Source organism: Rhinatrema bivittatum, chromosome 4 (genome assembly GCF_901001135.1).
Source record: "Rhinatrema bivittatum chromosome 4, aRhiBiv1.1, whole genome shotgun sequence".
Taxonomy (NCBI): domain Eukaryota; kingdom Metazoa; phylum Chordata; class Amphibia; order Gymnophiona; family Rhinatrematidae; genus Rhinatrema; species Rhinatrema bivittatum.
In genome coordinates, this window is record NC_042618.1 from 57,516,511 (window position 1) to 57,530,666 (window position 14,156).

At 49.9% G+C, this 14,156-nt stretch overlaps 1 protein-coding gene across 11 annotated transcripts in view; it reads left to right on the plus strand.

Moving 5' to 3' along the window:
* The window catches only part of C4H14orf39 (chromosome 4 C14orf39 homolog), a 702,704-nt gene that overhangs the window by 2,449 nt on the left and 686,099 nt on the right, over positions 1–14,156 (plus strand). The gene's annotated exons all lie outside the window — the stretch shown is intronic.

Below are 14,156 nucleotides of genomic sequence, written 5' to 3' on the forward strand. Positions count from 1 at the left end.
CAAGTCTCTCCTTTATTTTTTCCTCCCTTCCCCTAAGCCCTGTGGTGTGCCTGCTTTGTTAAAGCTGTAAAAAAAAACCAAAAAAAAACAAACAAACTCAAAAAGAAGGCAGAAAAATAGTTTGTCATCTGAGAGACTGCGGGCCGAGGTAGCAGAGTTATTGGAGGAAGTGATGTTGGCTTTTTAGGAGCATGGGAAATGCGCAGCAGTTTGCAGTGTATGTGGACATGCACTGGGAGGGGAAGCCTCTAAATCTTGGAGGAGGAGAGGGAAAAAGGACAGCACATGAAGTTATCTGCTCTGGGAGGGCCGCATCAGCGGGGTCATCTGCAGGCCATTGCCACCAATGTGCTTGCTGCCATGGCAAAAAACAGTGACCACAGTAAAAGCACATGAAGGGAATAGCTCAGAGCAAGTGCCTCTTATGCTGGTTCCAATGGTCTCGGCCATTGCAGCAGTCTGATCCATGGCTCCTTCAGGTGTAGTTAACAAACATAAGAACATAAGAAATGCCATACTGGGTCAGACCAAGGGTCCATCAAGCCCAGCATCCTGTTTCCAATAGTGGCCAATCCAGGCCATAGAACCTGGCAAGTACCCAAAAACTAAGTCTATTCCATGTAACCATTGCTAATGGCAGTGGCTATTCTCTAAGTAAACTTAATAGCAGGTAATGGACTTCTCTTCCAAGAACTTATCCAATCCTTTTTAAACACAGCTATACTAACTGCACTAACACATTCTCTGGCAACAAATTCCAGAGTTTAATTGTGCGTTGAGTAAAAAGAACTTTCTCCGATTAGTTTTTAAATGTGCCCCATGCTAACTTCATGGAGTGCCCCCTAGTCTTTCTACTATCCGAAAGAGTAAATAACCGATTCACATCTACCCGTTCTAGACCTCTCATGATTTTAAACACCTCTATCATATCCCCCCTCAGTCGTCTCTTCTCCAAGTTGAAAAGTCCTAACCTCTTTAGTCTTTCCTCATAGGGGAGTTGTTCCATTCCCCTTATCATTCTGGTAGCCCTTCTCTGTACCTTCTCCATCGCAATTATATCTTTTTTGAGATGCGGCGACCAGAATTGTACACAGTATTCAAGGTGCGGTCTCACCATGGAGCGATACAGAGGCATTATGACATTTTCCGTTTTATTCACCATTCCTTTTCTAATAATTCCCAACATTCTGTTTGCTTTTTTGACTGTCGCAGCACACTGAACAGACGATTTCAATGTGTTATCCATTATGACACCTAGATCTCTCTTTCTTGGGTTTTAGCACCTAATATGGAACCCAACATTGTGTAATTATAGCATGGGTTATTTTTCCCTATATGCATCACCTTGCACTTATCCACATTAAATTCATCTGCCATTTGGATGCCCCAATTTTCCAGTCTCACAAGGTCTTCCTGCAATTTATCACAATCTGCTTGTGATTTAACTACTCTGAACAATTTTGTGTCATCTGCAAATTTGATTATCTCACTCGTCGTATTTCTTTCCAGATCATTTATCCCTGAGGCACTCCACTGTCCACTCCCTTCCACTGAGAAAATTGCCCATTTAATCCTACTCTCTGTTTCCTGTCTTTTAGCCAGTTTGCAATCCACGAAAGGACATCACCACCTATCCCATGACTTTTTACTTTTCCTAGAAGCCTCTCATGAGGAACTTTGTGAAACGCCTTCTGAAAATCCAAGTATACTATATCTACCGGTTCACCTTTATCCACATGTTTATTAACTCCTTCAAAAAAGTGAAGCAGATTTGTGAGGCAAGACTTGCCCTGGGTAAAGCCATGCTGACTTTGTTCCATTAAGCCATGTCTTTCTATATGTTCTGTGATTTTGATGTTTAGAACACTTTCCACTATTTTTCCTGGCACTGAAGTCAGGCTAACCGGTCTGTAGTTTCCCGGATCGCCCCTGGAGCCCTTTTTAAATATTGGGGTTACATTTGCTATCCTCCAGTCTTCAGGTACAATGGATGATTTTAATGATAAGTTACAAATTTTTACTAATAGGTCTGAAATTTCATTTTTTAGTTCCTTCAGAACTCTGGGTGTATACCATCCGGTCCAGGTGATTTACTACTCTTCAGTTTGTCAATCAGCCCTACCACATCTTCTAGCTTCACCGTGATTTGATTCAGTCCCTCTGAATCATTACCCATGAAAACCTTCTCCATTACGGGTACCCTCCCCAACATCCTCTTCAGTAAACAACCGAGCAAAGAAATCATTTAATCTTTCCGCGATGGCCTTATCTTCTCTAAGTGCCCCTTTAACCCTTGATCATCTAACGGTCCAACTGACTCCCTCACAGGCTTTCTGCTTTGGATATATTTAAAAAAGTTTTTACTGTGAGTTTTGCCTCTACAGCCAACTTCTTTTCAAATTCTCTTAGCTGTCTTATCAATGTCTTACATTTAACTTGCCAATGTTTATGCTTTATCCTATTTTCTTCTGTTGGATCCTTCTTTCAATTTTTGAATGAAGATCTTTTGGCTAAAATAGCTTCTTTCACCTCCCCTTTTAACCATGCCGGTAATTGTTTTGCCGCCTTTCCACTTTTCTTAATATGTGGAATACATCTGGACTGTGCTTCTAGAATGGTATTTTTTAACAATGACTACGCCTCTTGGACATTTTTTACTTTTGTAGCTGCTCCTTTCAGGTTTTTTCTAACAATTTTTCTCATTTTATCAAAGTTTCCCTTTGGAAGTTTAGCACGAGAGCCTTGGATTTGCACCTGTTCCTTTTCCAGTCATTAAATCAAATTTGATCATATATGATCACTATTGCCAAGCGGCCCCACCACCGTTACCTCTCTCACCAAGTCCTGTGCTCCACTGAGAATTAGATCTAAAATTGCCCCCCCTCTCGTCGGTTCCTGAACCAATTGCTCCATAAAGCTATCATTTATTCCATCCAGGAACGTTCTCTCTCTAGCGTGACCCGATGATACATTTACCCAGTCTATATTGGGGTAATTGAAGTCTCCCATTATTACCGCACTACCAATTGGTTAGCTTCCCTAATTTCTCTTAGCATTTTCACTGTCCATCTCACCATCTTGACCAGGTGGACGGTAGTATAACCCCTATCACTGTAGTCTTCCCTGACACACAAGGGATTTCTACCCATAAAGATTCAATTTGTATTTAGTCTCATGCAGGATGATTATCCTGTTGGACTCTATGCCATCCCGGACATAAAGCGCCACACCTCCTCCCGAGTGCTCCTCTCTGTCATTGCGATATAATTGTACCCCGGTATAGCACTGTCCATTGGTTATCCTCTTTCCACCATGTCTCTGAGATGCCAATTAAGTCTGTCATCATTTACTGCTATACATTCTAATTCTCCCATCTTACTTCTTAGACTCTGGCATTAGCATACAAACATTTCAAAGTTTGTTTTTTGTTTGTATTTTTATTCTGCTTTTTAATTGATAGGGATAAGTTAGAATTTTTTAGCTCAGGTGAGTTTTTAGTTACAGGCACTTGGACTACTTTTCTAATTATTGGAACCTCACTGTCGGGATGCCCTAATTCTAATGCATCATTAGTATCCTTTAAAGATACCTCTCTCCGAATCATGCGCTGCTGAGCGACTGTCGACTTTCCCCTTTGTTCTAGTTTAAAAGCTGCTCTATCTCCCTTTTAAAGGTTAGCGCCAGTAGTCTGGTTCCACCCTGGTTAAGGTGGAGCCCATCCCTTCAGAAGAGACTCCCCCCTTCCCCAAAAGGTTCCCCAGTTCCTAACAAAACTGAATCCCTCTTCCTTGCATCATCGTCTCATCCACGCATTGAGACTCCGGAGCTCTGCCTGCCTCTGGTGACCTGCGCGTGGAACAGGGAGCATTTCAGAGAATGCTACCCTGGAGGTTCTGGATTTAATCTTTCTACCTAAGAGCTTAAATTTGGCTTCCAGAACTTCCCTCCCACATTTTCCTATGTCGTTGGTGCCCACATGTACCACGACAGCCGGCTCCTCCCCAGCACTGTCTAAAATCCTATCTAGGTGACGCGTGAGGTCCGCCACCTTCGCACCAGGTAGGCATGTTACCAGGCGATCCTCACGCCCACCAGCTATCCAGCTATCTACATTCCTAATAATTACAAGAGTAGCTGTCATTTCTTCAGGTAAAGATATGATTCCTTCCTCTTTCTGGGCCTTTATTCCCATGGAGTTTGTGAAATGTTTGCCTCAGGCCCTTTTCTATAAGGCAGAGTGCAGCTCTGGGTTTCCCTCCTACTGGAACCCGAACCCCAGGAACTCCTGCAAATACTGAAGAAAATGAGAAAAGAAGAGGATTTGGAGGGGAGAAAATCCTGCACTTTCAGATCCGTCACTTGTGGACCTTAATGTTTAAAGGAAAAGTGTCAGTGAGGAAGAGTCAGAGGAGGAAAAATGTTCCCTTAGGGAAGAAGATAATTCAGCTATGGTTTGTTTGTTCCACAAAGAGGAACTTTGTCCCATTGTTTTACAGTCCTAAGAATGCTGGACATAGCCAAAACAAAAAGAGGATAGGAGTCTGTTAATTCAGAAGAAGACCCTATAACATTGAATTTTAGGAAACCAATCAAAGCGTTTCTGTGGTATATATAGGATTTGATCTCTGTGTAATTGGATGTTTCAGAGTTAAATTTTAAAGGGAGTAAGACAATGAAAAGACTTTATCAGAAAATGGAGAAGCTGGAATTTCTTCAAATAGACACACTCGTTTGTGCTGTTACTAGGAGGCCCACTATTCTTGTGGGAGGAGGCTCTGTCCTCAAGGATGCTCAGGATAGGAAGATGGAGGCTGTGCTTAAGTGGGCTTTTTGAGGCTGCTGGTTTGGTGCTGAATGCTTCTGTGTACAGTAGTATTGTTGCTAGGATAGAATTGCATTTATCTCAACTCCTACAGGAAAGTTCCTTAGAATGTGTGGGAATGATCCTGGAGGATGTACCTTAGATGACCCCAAGGATGACCTTTTTAGTGGATGCCTCATTTGAATGGATGAACTCGTATGCCTAGGCTTTGGCTAGGAGTATGGCTTGCATTGTAGCTGTCTGTCATTTGCTATGGTTGTGTAACTGGTCAGCTGTTTCATTTTCCAAGGCAAGTTGAACCAAACGTTTCTTTTAGGTAAATCCATTTTTGAAGAAGAAGATTTAGAAAAGCTGGTGAAAGCATGGGGGGAATCAAAAGTCCCCAGATTGCCTGAAGATCACCATAAGAAGATGTCTTCCCAGTACGTACCAGGATCAGTCCAGACAGCTGGGTTATGCCTCCCCTCCAGCAGATGGAGTCAGAGAGAAAACTGAAAGCACCCCCTAGATATACTGGTGTGCCTCCTGCGGTCCTTCAGTATATTCTCTGACTCCAGCAGATTGAGAGGCATAACCTGCGGTTCTGGTCTGGTCAGTTTCTCGGTACTGGGAAATATAAAAAAAAAAAAAAAGAAAAGAGACAGGGAGCAAGATCAATTGGTGCGTCTTTTCTGTCCCCTGTCTGCCTGTTTGTCAGTGTCCGTTTGTCTTGCGCTGCGAGTTTTTTTGGCTCACTGTGTGGCAGGCTCGGAGGGTAATACCCTCCTTTTATTCCCAGGATAGAGTGTCCGTGTGGCTGGGGGAGAGTTTACCGGTGGGCCGGTCACCCTCCCCCCCCCCCCAATACCGGGGGTTTGTCCCTGAAGGGGGTTTAAAAAAAAAAAAAAGTTGAACTGAGATTTGGGTTTTTTTCCGAAGAGCCATTTAAGACCTGTTGGGGACAGGCAGTGAGCTCACCCTGCGAAACCCCGGCCTGCCCGTGCCTTTCGGACCCCGGAGGGGGTGGCTAGGTCACCCGGCGCGCGTTAGTGTTTAGGATCTCCTCACCAGTTTTTCTTTTGGCGCCTTTTTTGCTGTTGTTCGGGGCTCTCTCTCCTGATGCCGCGATCCTCGGCTTGCCTGACATGTGGGGAGGCGGGGGCGCGACTCTCCCGAGAGGGTCTCTTCCCGCGATGTGTTCCCGGGGGTGAGGGACCCTCGGGGGGGCCGAGCGCTGCCCGCAGCCGGTCTCCTCGCCCCTCGTCGTCGCGGCACAGCAGCGCCTCCGGCAGCCGATCTTCAGCCCCTCCTCCATCAGGGAGGAGTGCGGCGGCCATCTTGGCCACGCGGCAAGAGGTTTCTTCATTATCGGAGGAGGACAACTCCCCTCCTCCCTCACCGGACGCACGAAGCCCGCGCTCCCAGTCCGATTTGGGGTCTCCTCGAGGCCCCCCCTCATCAGATGCCCCGAAGAAAAGCTTAAAAAGGTCAGTGCCGTTTTCATCGGATTTTGTGCTTTTAATGCACAAGGCTTTTTTACAGGCAGAATCCGGCTGGGAGCCGGAGGTGCCCCCTCCCCCGAAGGTTCCCAAAATAACTTCCTTGCCCCGGGGGAGTCCGCCGGGGGTGGGGTCCGCCGGGGCTACGGCTCCCCGCCCGGGGGGGGGGGGAGCTGAGGACCTGAGAGATACAGGAGCCGCTCCAGAGTCCCCGGGGGCTCCGGATTTGCTGACTACGGACGAGCAGGGGTCCGTAGAGGGGGATGACCCTCAGGTGCTCCGTTTGTTTGGTAAGGAGGAGTTAAGTTCCCTTATTCTCCACGTGCTGCAGGAGCTGGAATTAACGACACCGCCTCAGGAGGCGGACTCGTCCACGGGGGATATCGCGATGGCAGGGCTTCGGGCCCCCCCTCAGACTTTTCCTTTCCACCACAAGGTCTTGCAGATTGTCTCGAAGGAATGGGAACTGCCAGAGGCTTCCCTGCGTGTGAATCGAGCCATGGAAAAGTTATATCCCTTACCTAAGGATTCATTGGAGCTGTTGAAGACACCCACGGTAGATTCAGCTGTCATGGCTGTGGTCAAGCATACGACTATCCCCGTGACGGGGGGTATAGCGTTGAAAGACCTCCAAGACCGCAAGCTTGAGGTCTTATTAAAGCGCATTTTTGATGTGGCGGCACTGGGGGTCCGAGCGGCGGCTTGCAGCAGCCTTGTGCAGAGGGCCAACCTCCGCTGGGTTCAGCAGCTGCTGACCATGCAGGAGCTCCCTCCGGGCGAGGCTGAGCAGGCAAATTGTGTTGAAGCGGCGGTCACTTATACAGCGGATGCCTTGTATGACTTGTTGCGCACATCGGCTCGCATTATGTCCTCGGCGGTCTCAGCCAGGAGGTTGCTGTGGTTCCGTCGTTGGTCGGCGGATGCCACCTCCAAGGCGAGGTTAGGTTCCTTCCCCTTTAAGGGCAAGTTGCTGTTTGGCGAGGAGCTGGATCAGCTCATTAAGGACCTGGGTGACAACAAAGTTTACAAGTTGCCTGAGGATAAGCCTCGGCAACCTCGGTCGTTTGGTAACGCCAGGGCTCGCTTTCGGGGGCAAAGGCGTTTCCGTGGGGGAAGAGGGGGTTCCTTTTCCCAGCGGCAGCAGGCGACAAGATCCCAGGCCTGGTGGTCTTCTTCCTTTCGCGGCAGGAGGCCTCTACGCGGGGGCTCTTCCCAAGGTTTTGCTGCCATCAAGCCCGCACAATGAAGGTGCGCGGGCCCACTCCTCCGTTCCCGTTATCGGAGGTCGGCTGTCCCGGTTCTGGGAGGAGTGGGTCAAAATTACTTCGGATCAATGGGTCCTCGACGTGGTTCGGTACGGCTACGAGTTGGATTTTGTACGTCCCCCCCGGGATCTCTTTATGATATCGCCGTGCGGCCCGGTAGAAAAACAAGTAGCTATAGCCCAAATGGTCGCTCATCTACAGGCTCTGGGGGCGGTGGTTCCGGTTCCGCGGGACCAGCTCCGGACGGGTCGATATTCCATATACTTCCTGGTTCCCAAGAAGGAGGGCACCTTCCGACTCATTCTGGATCTCAAAGGAGTAAACAAGGCGTTGCGTGTGCCCCGCTTCCGGATGGAGACCCTCTGGTCTGTTATTGCGGCCGTCCACAAGGGAGAATTCTTGGCTTCTTTGGACCTGACAGAGGCCTATCTACACATCGGAATAAGAGAACGGCATCAAAGGTACTTGAGGTTCATGGTGATGGGGGACCACTACCAGTTTTGCGCCCTCCCCTTCGGGTTGGCCACCGCGCCGAGGGTGTTCACCAAAGTTCTCGTGGTGGTAGCGGCTTCCCTCCGCCGACAAGGCGTCCTTGTGCATCCCTATCTCGACGATTGGCTCATTCAAGCAAAGTCGCATGCGGCCTGCACCCGGACGGTCTCCTTAGTGGTTCACCAGCTGCAGGAGTTGGGTTGGGTAGTCAACTTCGCGAAGAGCAGACTCGAACCGACCCAACAGCTGGAGTTCCTGGGAGCTCGGTTCGACACCTTGGTGGGCAAGGTTTTTCTTCCGCAGCAACGCATGCTCAATCTCATGACTCAGGTACGGCGCCTGTTGGAGCTCGAGATTCCCACAGTCTGGGATTATTTACAAGTCATTGGTCATATGGTGTCTACTATGAAAATGGTACAATGGGCTTTTGCGTATATGCGTCCGTTACAAAGAGCACTTCTATCTCGGTGGGATCCCCGCTCGGAGGAGTACGGGATAGAATTGCCTTTGCTGGAGCCGGCTCGCTCCAGTCTCTCTTGGTGGTTGACTCCAGACAATCTCCTACAGGGGGTGGACCTCGAACCCCCGACTTGGTTGGTGGTGACAACGGATGCCAGCCTGTCGGGCTGGGGAGCGGTCTGCCAGTCCCGTGCAGTCCAGGGCACCTGGTCAGCACTCCAAGCGACTTGGTCCATCAACCGATTGGAGACCAGAGCGGTCCGCCTGGCCTTGCGTTGCCTCCTTCCACTGGTACGCGGACGAGCAGTAAGAGTTCTGTCGGACAATGCGACCACAGTGGCGTACATAAATCGACAAGGAGGCACACAAAGCCGAGCGGAGCGACAGAGGCGGCGCTGTTGATGTCCTGGGCGGAAAGGCACATAGAGCGTCTCGTGGTCACCCACATTGCCGGCGTGGACAACGTTCAGGCGGATTACCTCAGCCGGCAGCACCTAGATCCAGGAGAATGGGAGATCTCGTCGGAGGCGATGGCTCTCATCACGCGGCGTTGGGGGACTCCGCGCTTGGACCTCATTGCGACCCGTCGAAATGCAAAGGCAGTGCGCTTCTTCAGTCGGAGGAGAGAGCACGCGTCAGAAGGGGTGGACGCGCTAGTCCTTCCGTGGCCTCGTCACATTCTTCTTTATGTGTTCCCTCCGTGGCCTCTGGTAGGGAAAGTGCTAAGACGCATAGAGTCCCATCACGGTCCGATGATTCTCGTGGCTCCGGAATGGCCGCGGCGTCCGTGGTTCGCGGATCTGGTCAACTTGGCAGTCGACGGACCACTACGTCTCGGTCATCTTCCCAATCTTCTTCGTCAGGGTCCAGTATTTTTCGATCTGGCGGATCATTTTTGTCTGGCGGCTTGGCTTATGAAAGGAAGCAGTTGAAGAAGAGAGGTTATTCGGATGCGGTGGTGTCTACTCTCCTTCGGGCGCGTCGGTCTTCCACTACGCTCGCCTACGCGAGGGTTTGGAAGGTTTTCCATGATTGGTGTGACACGGCGGGTGTCTCGGCCAGACGTTCGTCCGTGGCGGATATCCTTATGTTCTTACAGGTTGGCCTGAAGAAGGGGTTGGCGTATAATTCGCTGCGAGTTCAGGTGGCGGCTTTGGGCTGCTTGAGGGGTAAGGTCGAAGGCTCTTCCCTTGCGAGTCATCCAGATGTGGCACGTTTTTTGCGAGGGGTTAGAAACTTGCGTCCTCCCGTCAGGCTTCCCTGTCTGTCTTGGAACTTGAACTTGGTACTCCGTGGTTTGTGTGCGGCTCCGTTTGAACCTATCAAGGCGGCTTCCTTAAAGGATCTGACTCTCAAGAAGATTTTTCTTGTGGCCATTTCCTGGGCTCGCTGGGTTTCGGAGCTTCAGGCTCTCTCTTGTAGGGAACCATTTTTGCGCATCTCGGCGTCGGGAGTTTCTCTACGAACTGTTCCTTCCTTCTTGCCTAAGGTGGTCTCCACGTTTCATGTCAACCAGACGGTGGAATTGCCTTCCTTTTCGGACGAGGACCTCCAGTCTTCTCAAGGTAGGGATTTGAGACGTCTTGATGTTCGACGGATTCTTTTGCGCTATTTGGAGGTTACCAATGATTTTCGAAAGTCGGATCATCTTTTCGTGTTGTGGAACGGTCCCAGGAAGGGGCTTCCAGCTTCCAAGGCTACGATTGCACACTGGTTAAAGGGTGCTATGGCGTCTACGTATGTTGCCTGCGGTCAGCCGGTTCCCGCCGGACTAAAGGCTCATTCTCTGCGTTCTCAGGCAACTTCGTGGGCGGAGAATCACTTGGTCTCTTGTCAAGAGATTTGCAGGGCGGCCACGTGGAAATCCTGGCATACTTTTTCCAGGCATTATCGACTTGATGTCCGTGGCCCTCTTACAGAGTCCTTTGGGAGCAGTGTGATTCGAGCGGGACTCTCAGGGTCCCACCCCAGTTAAGGCGGCTCGGGTACATCCCAGCTGTCTGGACTGATCCTGGTACGTACTGGGAAAGGAAAATTAGGTTCTTACCTTTGCTAATTTTCGTTCCAGTAGTACCATGGATCAGTCCAGACGCCCGCCCTTGGTGCTTCTGGGAGTCCGCTCGTATTCTATCTTTCCATTGCAGTTTTTTTCTTGTGCCAGTTGCCACAGTGTCATGGGGCCGGTTGCCATTTTATAGTGTTCCTATTGTACACTTGTGGTGTCCTGTTTGTTGTTTCTGGTTTTTACCTGTTTTCAAGGATGTTGCTACTTGATCTGGTCACTGTTTTAAAAAAAAAATAAATAAATAAATAAATAAATTTTGGGGGGGACTTTGTGTGTAGTGCTTAAGTCATTCCTTCTGCTTTGATATCACATATACTGAAGGACCGCAGGAGGCACACCAGTATATCTAGGGGGTGCTTTCAGTTTTCTCTCTGACTCCATCTGCTGGAGGGGAGGCATAACCCAGCTGTCTGGACTGATCCATGGTACTACTGGAACGAAAATTAGCAAAGGTAAGAACCTAATTTTCCTATAACCAGCTCTAGCCTGAAGCTGCTTTAGGGATTCTAAGTGTGCGAAGCTGGGGAGGTTGGCATGTGGCCAGCAGTCTAGACCCTTTGGTAGATTCCAGTCCTTTCAGAACTCAAAGAACAGACATTAGGATAAGGGAGTTCCAGAAGTTCTCTGGCTTCCAGTGTGAAGAAGTTACTCTTCAGTACAAAGGCTAGGCAGGCAGTTGTCAGTCTTATAGGAGGTAGGTCCACATTACTTTTGCTGTAATTAAATGTCACTATTAGTTTTGTAACCTCGAAGTTTCATTTTTTCAGTTTAGTGGTTCCCTGTACGTACCCGGATCAGTCCAGACCGTGGGTTGAGCCTCCTGTCCAGCAGATGGAGACAGACTAAAACTGAAAGGGTATCCTATATCAGGACAGAGCCTACCCTGCAGCCCTCAGTATTTGTCTGTCTCCAGCAGATGGATCAGCTCAACCTGTGGTTCTCTGATGTCGGCTAGTCAGCCCCTTCCCTGTTGGGTATTTTCCTTTCTTAATATCAAGCAAGTAGTAATTTCTTTCAAATTCTTCCTTAAAAAAAAAAAAATTGGACTCTGTCTTTTTCTATCAGGAGACAGGTTTGTCTCCTGGTTCTTGTGGGACTTAGGGGGGCTTGGCCCCTTACGTTTGGCATAGCCTAAGCCCTGTTTCTCTAACCGGTGATCCTCTGGGGGGCGAAACAGGTAGTCCAGTCCCTCCCCCCCCTTACCTGGCTGCTTTGGGGGCTCGGAACCCCTTCTACACTTGGGCTCAAAGCAACCTATGGATTATGTATAAAGCATGCTATTTCGTTGATATACCGTGTTTATGGTGAAACATTATTTCTCAGGTATTTCTGCTTTGGGTTACCCATTTTACTATAGTAAATTAGAGAGAGAGAGAGAAAAACAGTGATAGTTATCAAGGTTCTCATAAATATTAGTTTTACTATTTAAACAGCGATCACATTGACTTAAGAAATATCCAAAAACATTGGTTACCAAATCTGTCTTTGGGAGCACCCTACTTGGTCTGATTTTTTAGTTATTCCTAAATGTATCAGATATATTTGCAGGTGTTGCAGGTGTTGGAATTTCTGGGGGCACGTTTCAATACTCTGATCAGCAAGGTGTCTCTACCTCAAGCTCTCAAGCTTATTGACCAGGTGCGCAATCTCCTCTCGCTTCCACTTCCAACAGCGTGGGACTACCTCCAGGTTCTGGGAACTATGGCCTCCACCATCGATCTAGTCCCCTGGGCGTTTGTGCATATGCATCTGTTACAGAAAGCTTTGCTATCCCGCTGGCAGCCGGTCTCGGAACACTTTCAGATGGTTGCCGCGCTTTCGGCCTCTACCATCGCCGAGTTGCAGTGGTGGCTTTCGCTTCCCCCACCTTCTGCGGGGCATGCCTCTTTAGACCCCACAGTGGATTGTGGTGACCACGGATGCCAGTCTTTCCGGCTGGGGAGCAGTCTGCCAGTCTCAGACCATGCAGGGGGTCTGGTTCCCAGTTCAGTCCCGTTGGCACATCAATCGGCTGGAGGCTCGGGCGGTGTGTCTGGCCCTCCAGGTGTTTCTGCCCCTGATCCGCGGCAAGGCGGTGAGGGTACTCTCCGACAACTCACCACGGTCGCTTATATCAACCGACAGGGGGGCACTCGGAGTCGCCTGGTGGCTCTGGAAGCCAGACGGCTCTTTGCCTGGGTGGAGTGTCATTTGGATTTCCTAGTGGCCTCCCACATAGTGGGCAAGGAGAATGTACAAGCTGATTTCCTCAGTCACCAGCGTCTCGACCCAGGAGAGTGGGAGCTCTCGGATGAGGCCATGGATTTGATCGTCCGCAGGTGGGGTCCCCCTCACCTGGACCTCATGGCGACCTTGCGCAATGCCAAGGCCAACAGGTTCTTCAGCCGCTGGCGGGAGCACTGTTCGGAGGGAGTGGATGCTCTAGCTCTCCACTGGCTTGCAGATGTCCTCCTCTACGTGTTTCCCCCGTGGCCTCTGGTGGGAAAAGTTCTCCGAAGAATAGAACTCCACAAGGGGCCAGTTATTCTGGTGGCTCCCGAGTGGCCTCGCAGACCGTGGTTCGCGGATATCATTAACCTGGCAACGGACAGACCTCTTCGGCTCGGCCATCTACCTCTTCTGCTTCGGCAGGGGCTCATATATTTTGACCAGGCAGATCACTATTGTCTAGCGGCCTGGCTTTTGAATGGCGATGCCTGAGGTGAAAGGCTATAAGGAGGAAGTCATATCCACTCTTCTGCGGGCTTGTAAGACGTCTACTTCTCTGGCTTATGTACGCGTTTGGAAATTCTTTGAGACTGTCTGTGCGGAATCGGGTGTTTCGGCACACTCCGCTCCGATTTCGTTGGTACTTTCTTTTCTCCAGAAGGGTCTCTCCTTCGGTTCGTTGTGTGTACAAGTGTCCGCTCTCGGCTCCCTCCTCAGTAGGGTAGAAGGTCATCCCTTGGCGTCTCACCCGGACGTGGTTCGGTTCTTGAAAGGCGTCAAACATTTGCGGCTGCCCGTCCACTCCTCTTGCCCGTTGTGGAGTCTTAATCTCGTCCTTTGGGCTCTCTGTGTGGCTCCGTTCGAGCCCATCTGTCGGGCTACGGTAAAGGATCTCATGCTCAAGGCGGTTTTGTTGTGTCCGGTGCCCGACACCCTCTCTCCGCCCTCCTTACCTCTCTGGCGCCTCCCTCTCCGACCGCGGGAAGACGTTCTTCTGCCGCAAGTCTTCGGGCGTTCCCGGACCGGCTCGATGCTGCTATCCGCCATTTTTCTGGAGGCCTAGGGGCGTGCGCACGGCGCGGCCCCAACTGAAGTACCGGCAATGGCGCGAACCTTGGGGGTGTCCCCTGAAGATGACGTCACCCGCGAAGGATATTTAAGGTCTCAGTATTTGCTAACACATCGAGTTAGCAAAGGGTTTTGCTACCTAAGCTACTCTGCCTCCTCGGACTTACCAGAGGTACCCGCTCCTCGGGGGCCTCGCTCTCTCCTTTGTTTTTCAGGTGACAGTCTGGAACCGGTACTTGCTCCTCGAGGGCCCTTGTTCCCAGACTTGTTTCATATACTCTTCTGCCTGGAAGTCATCA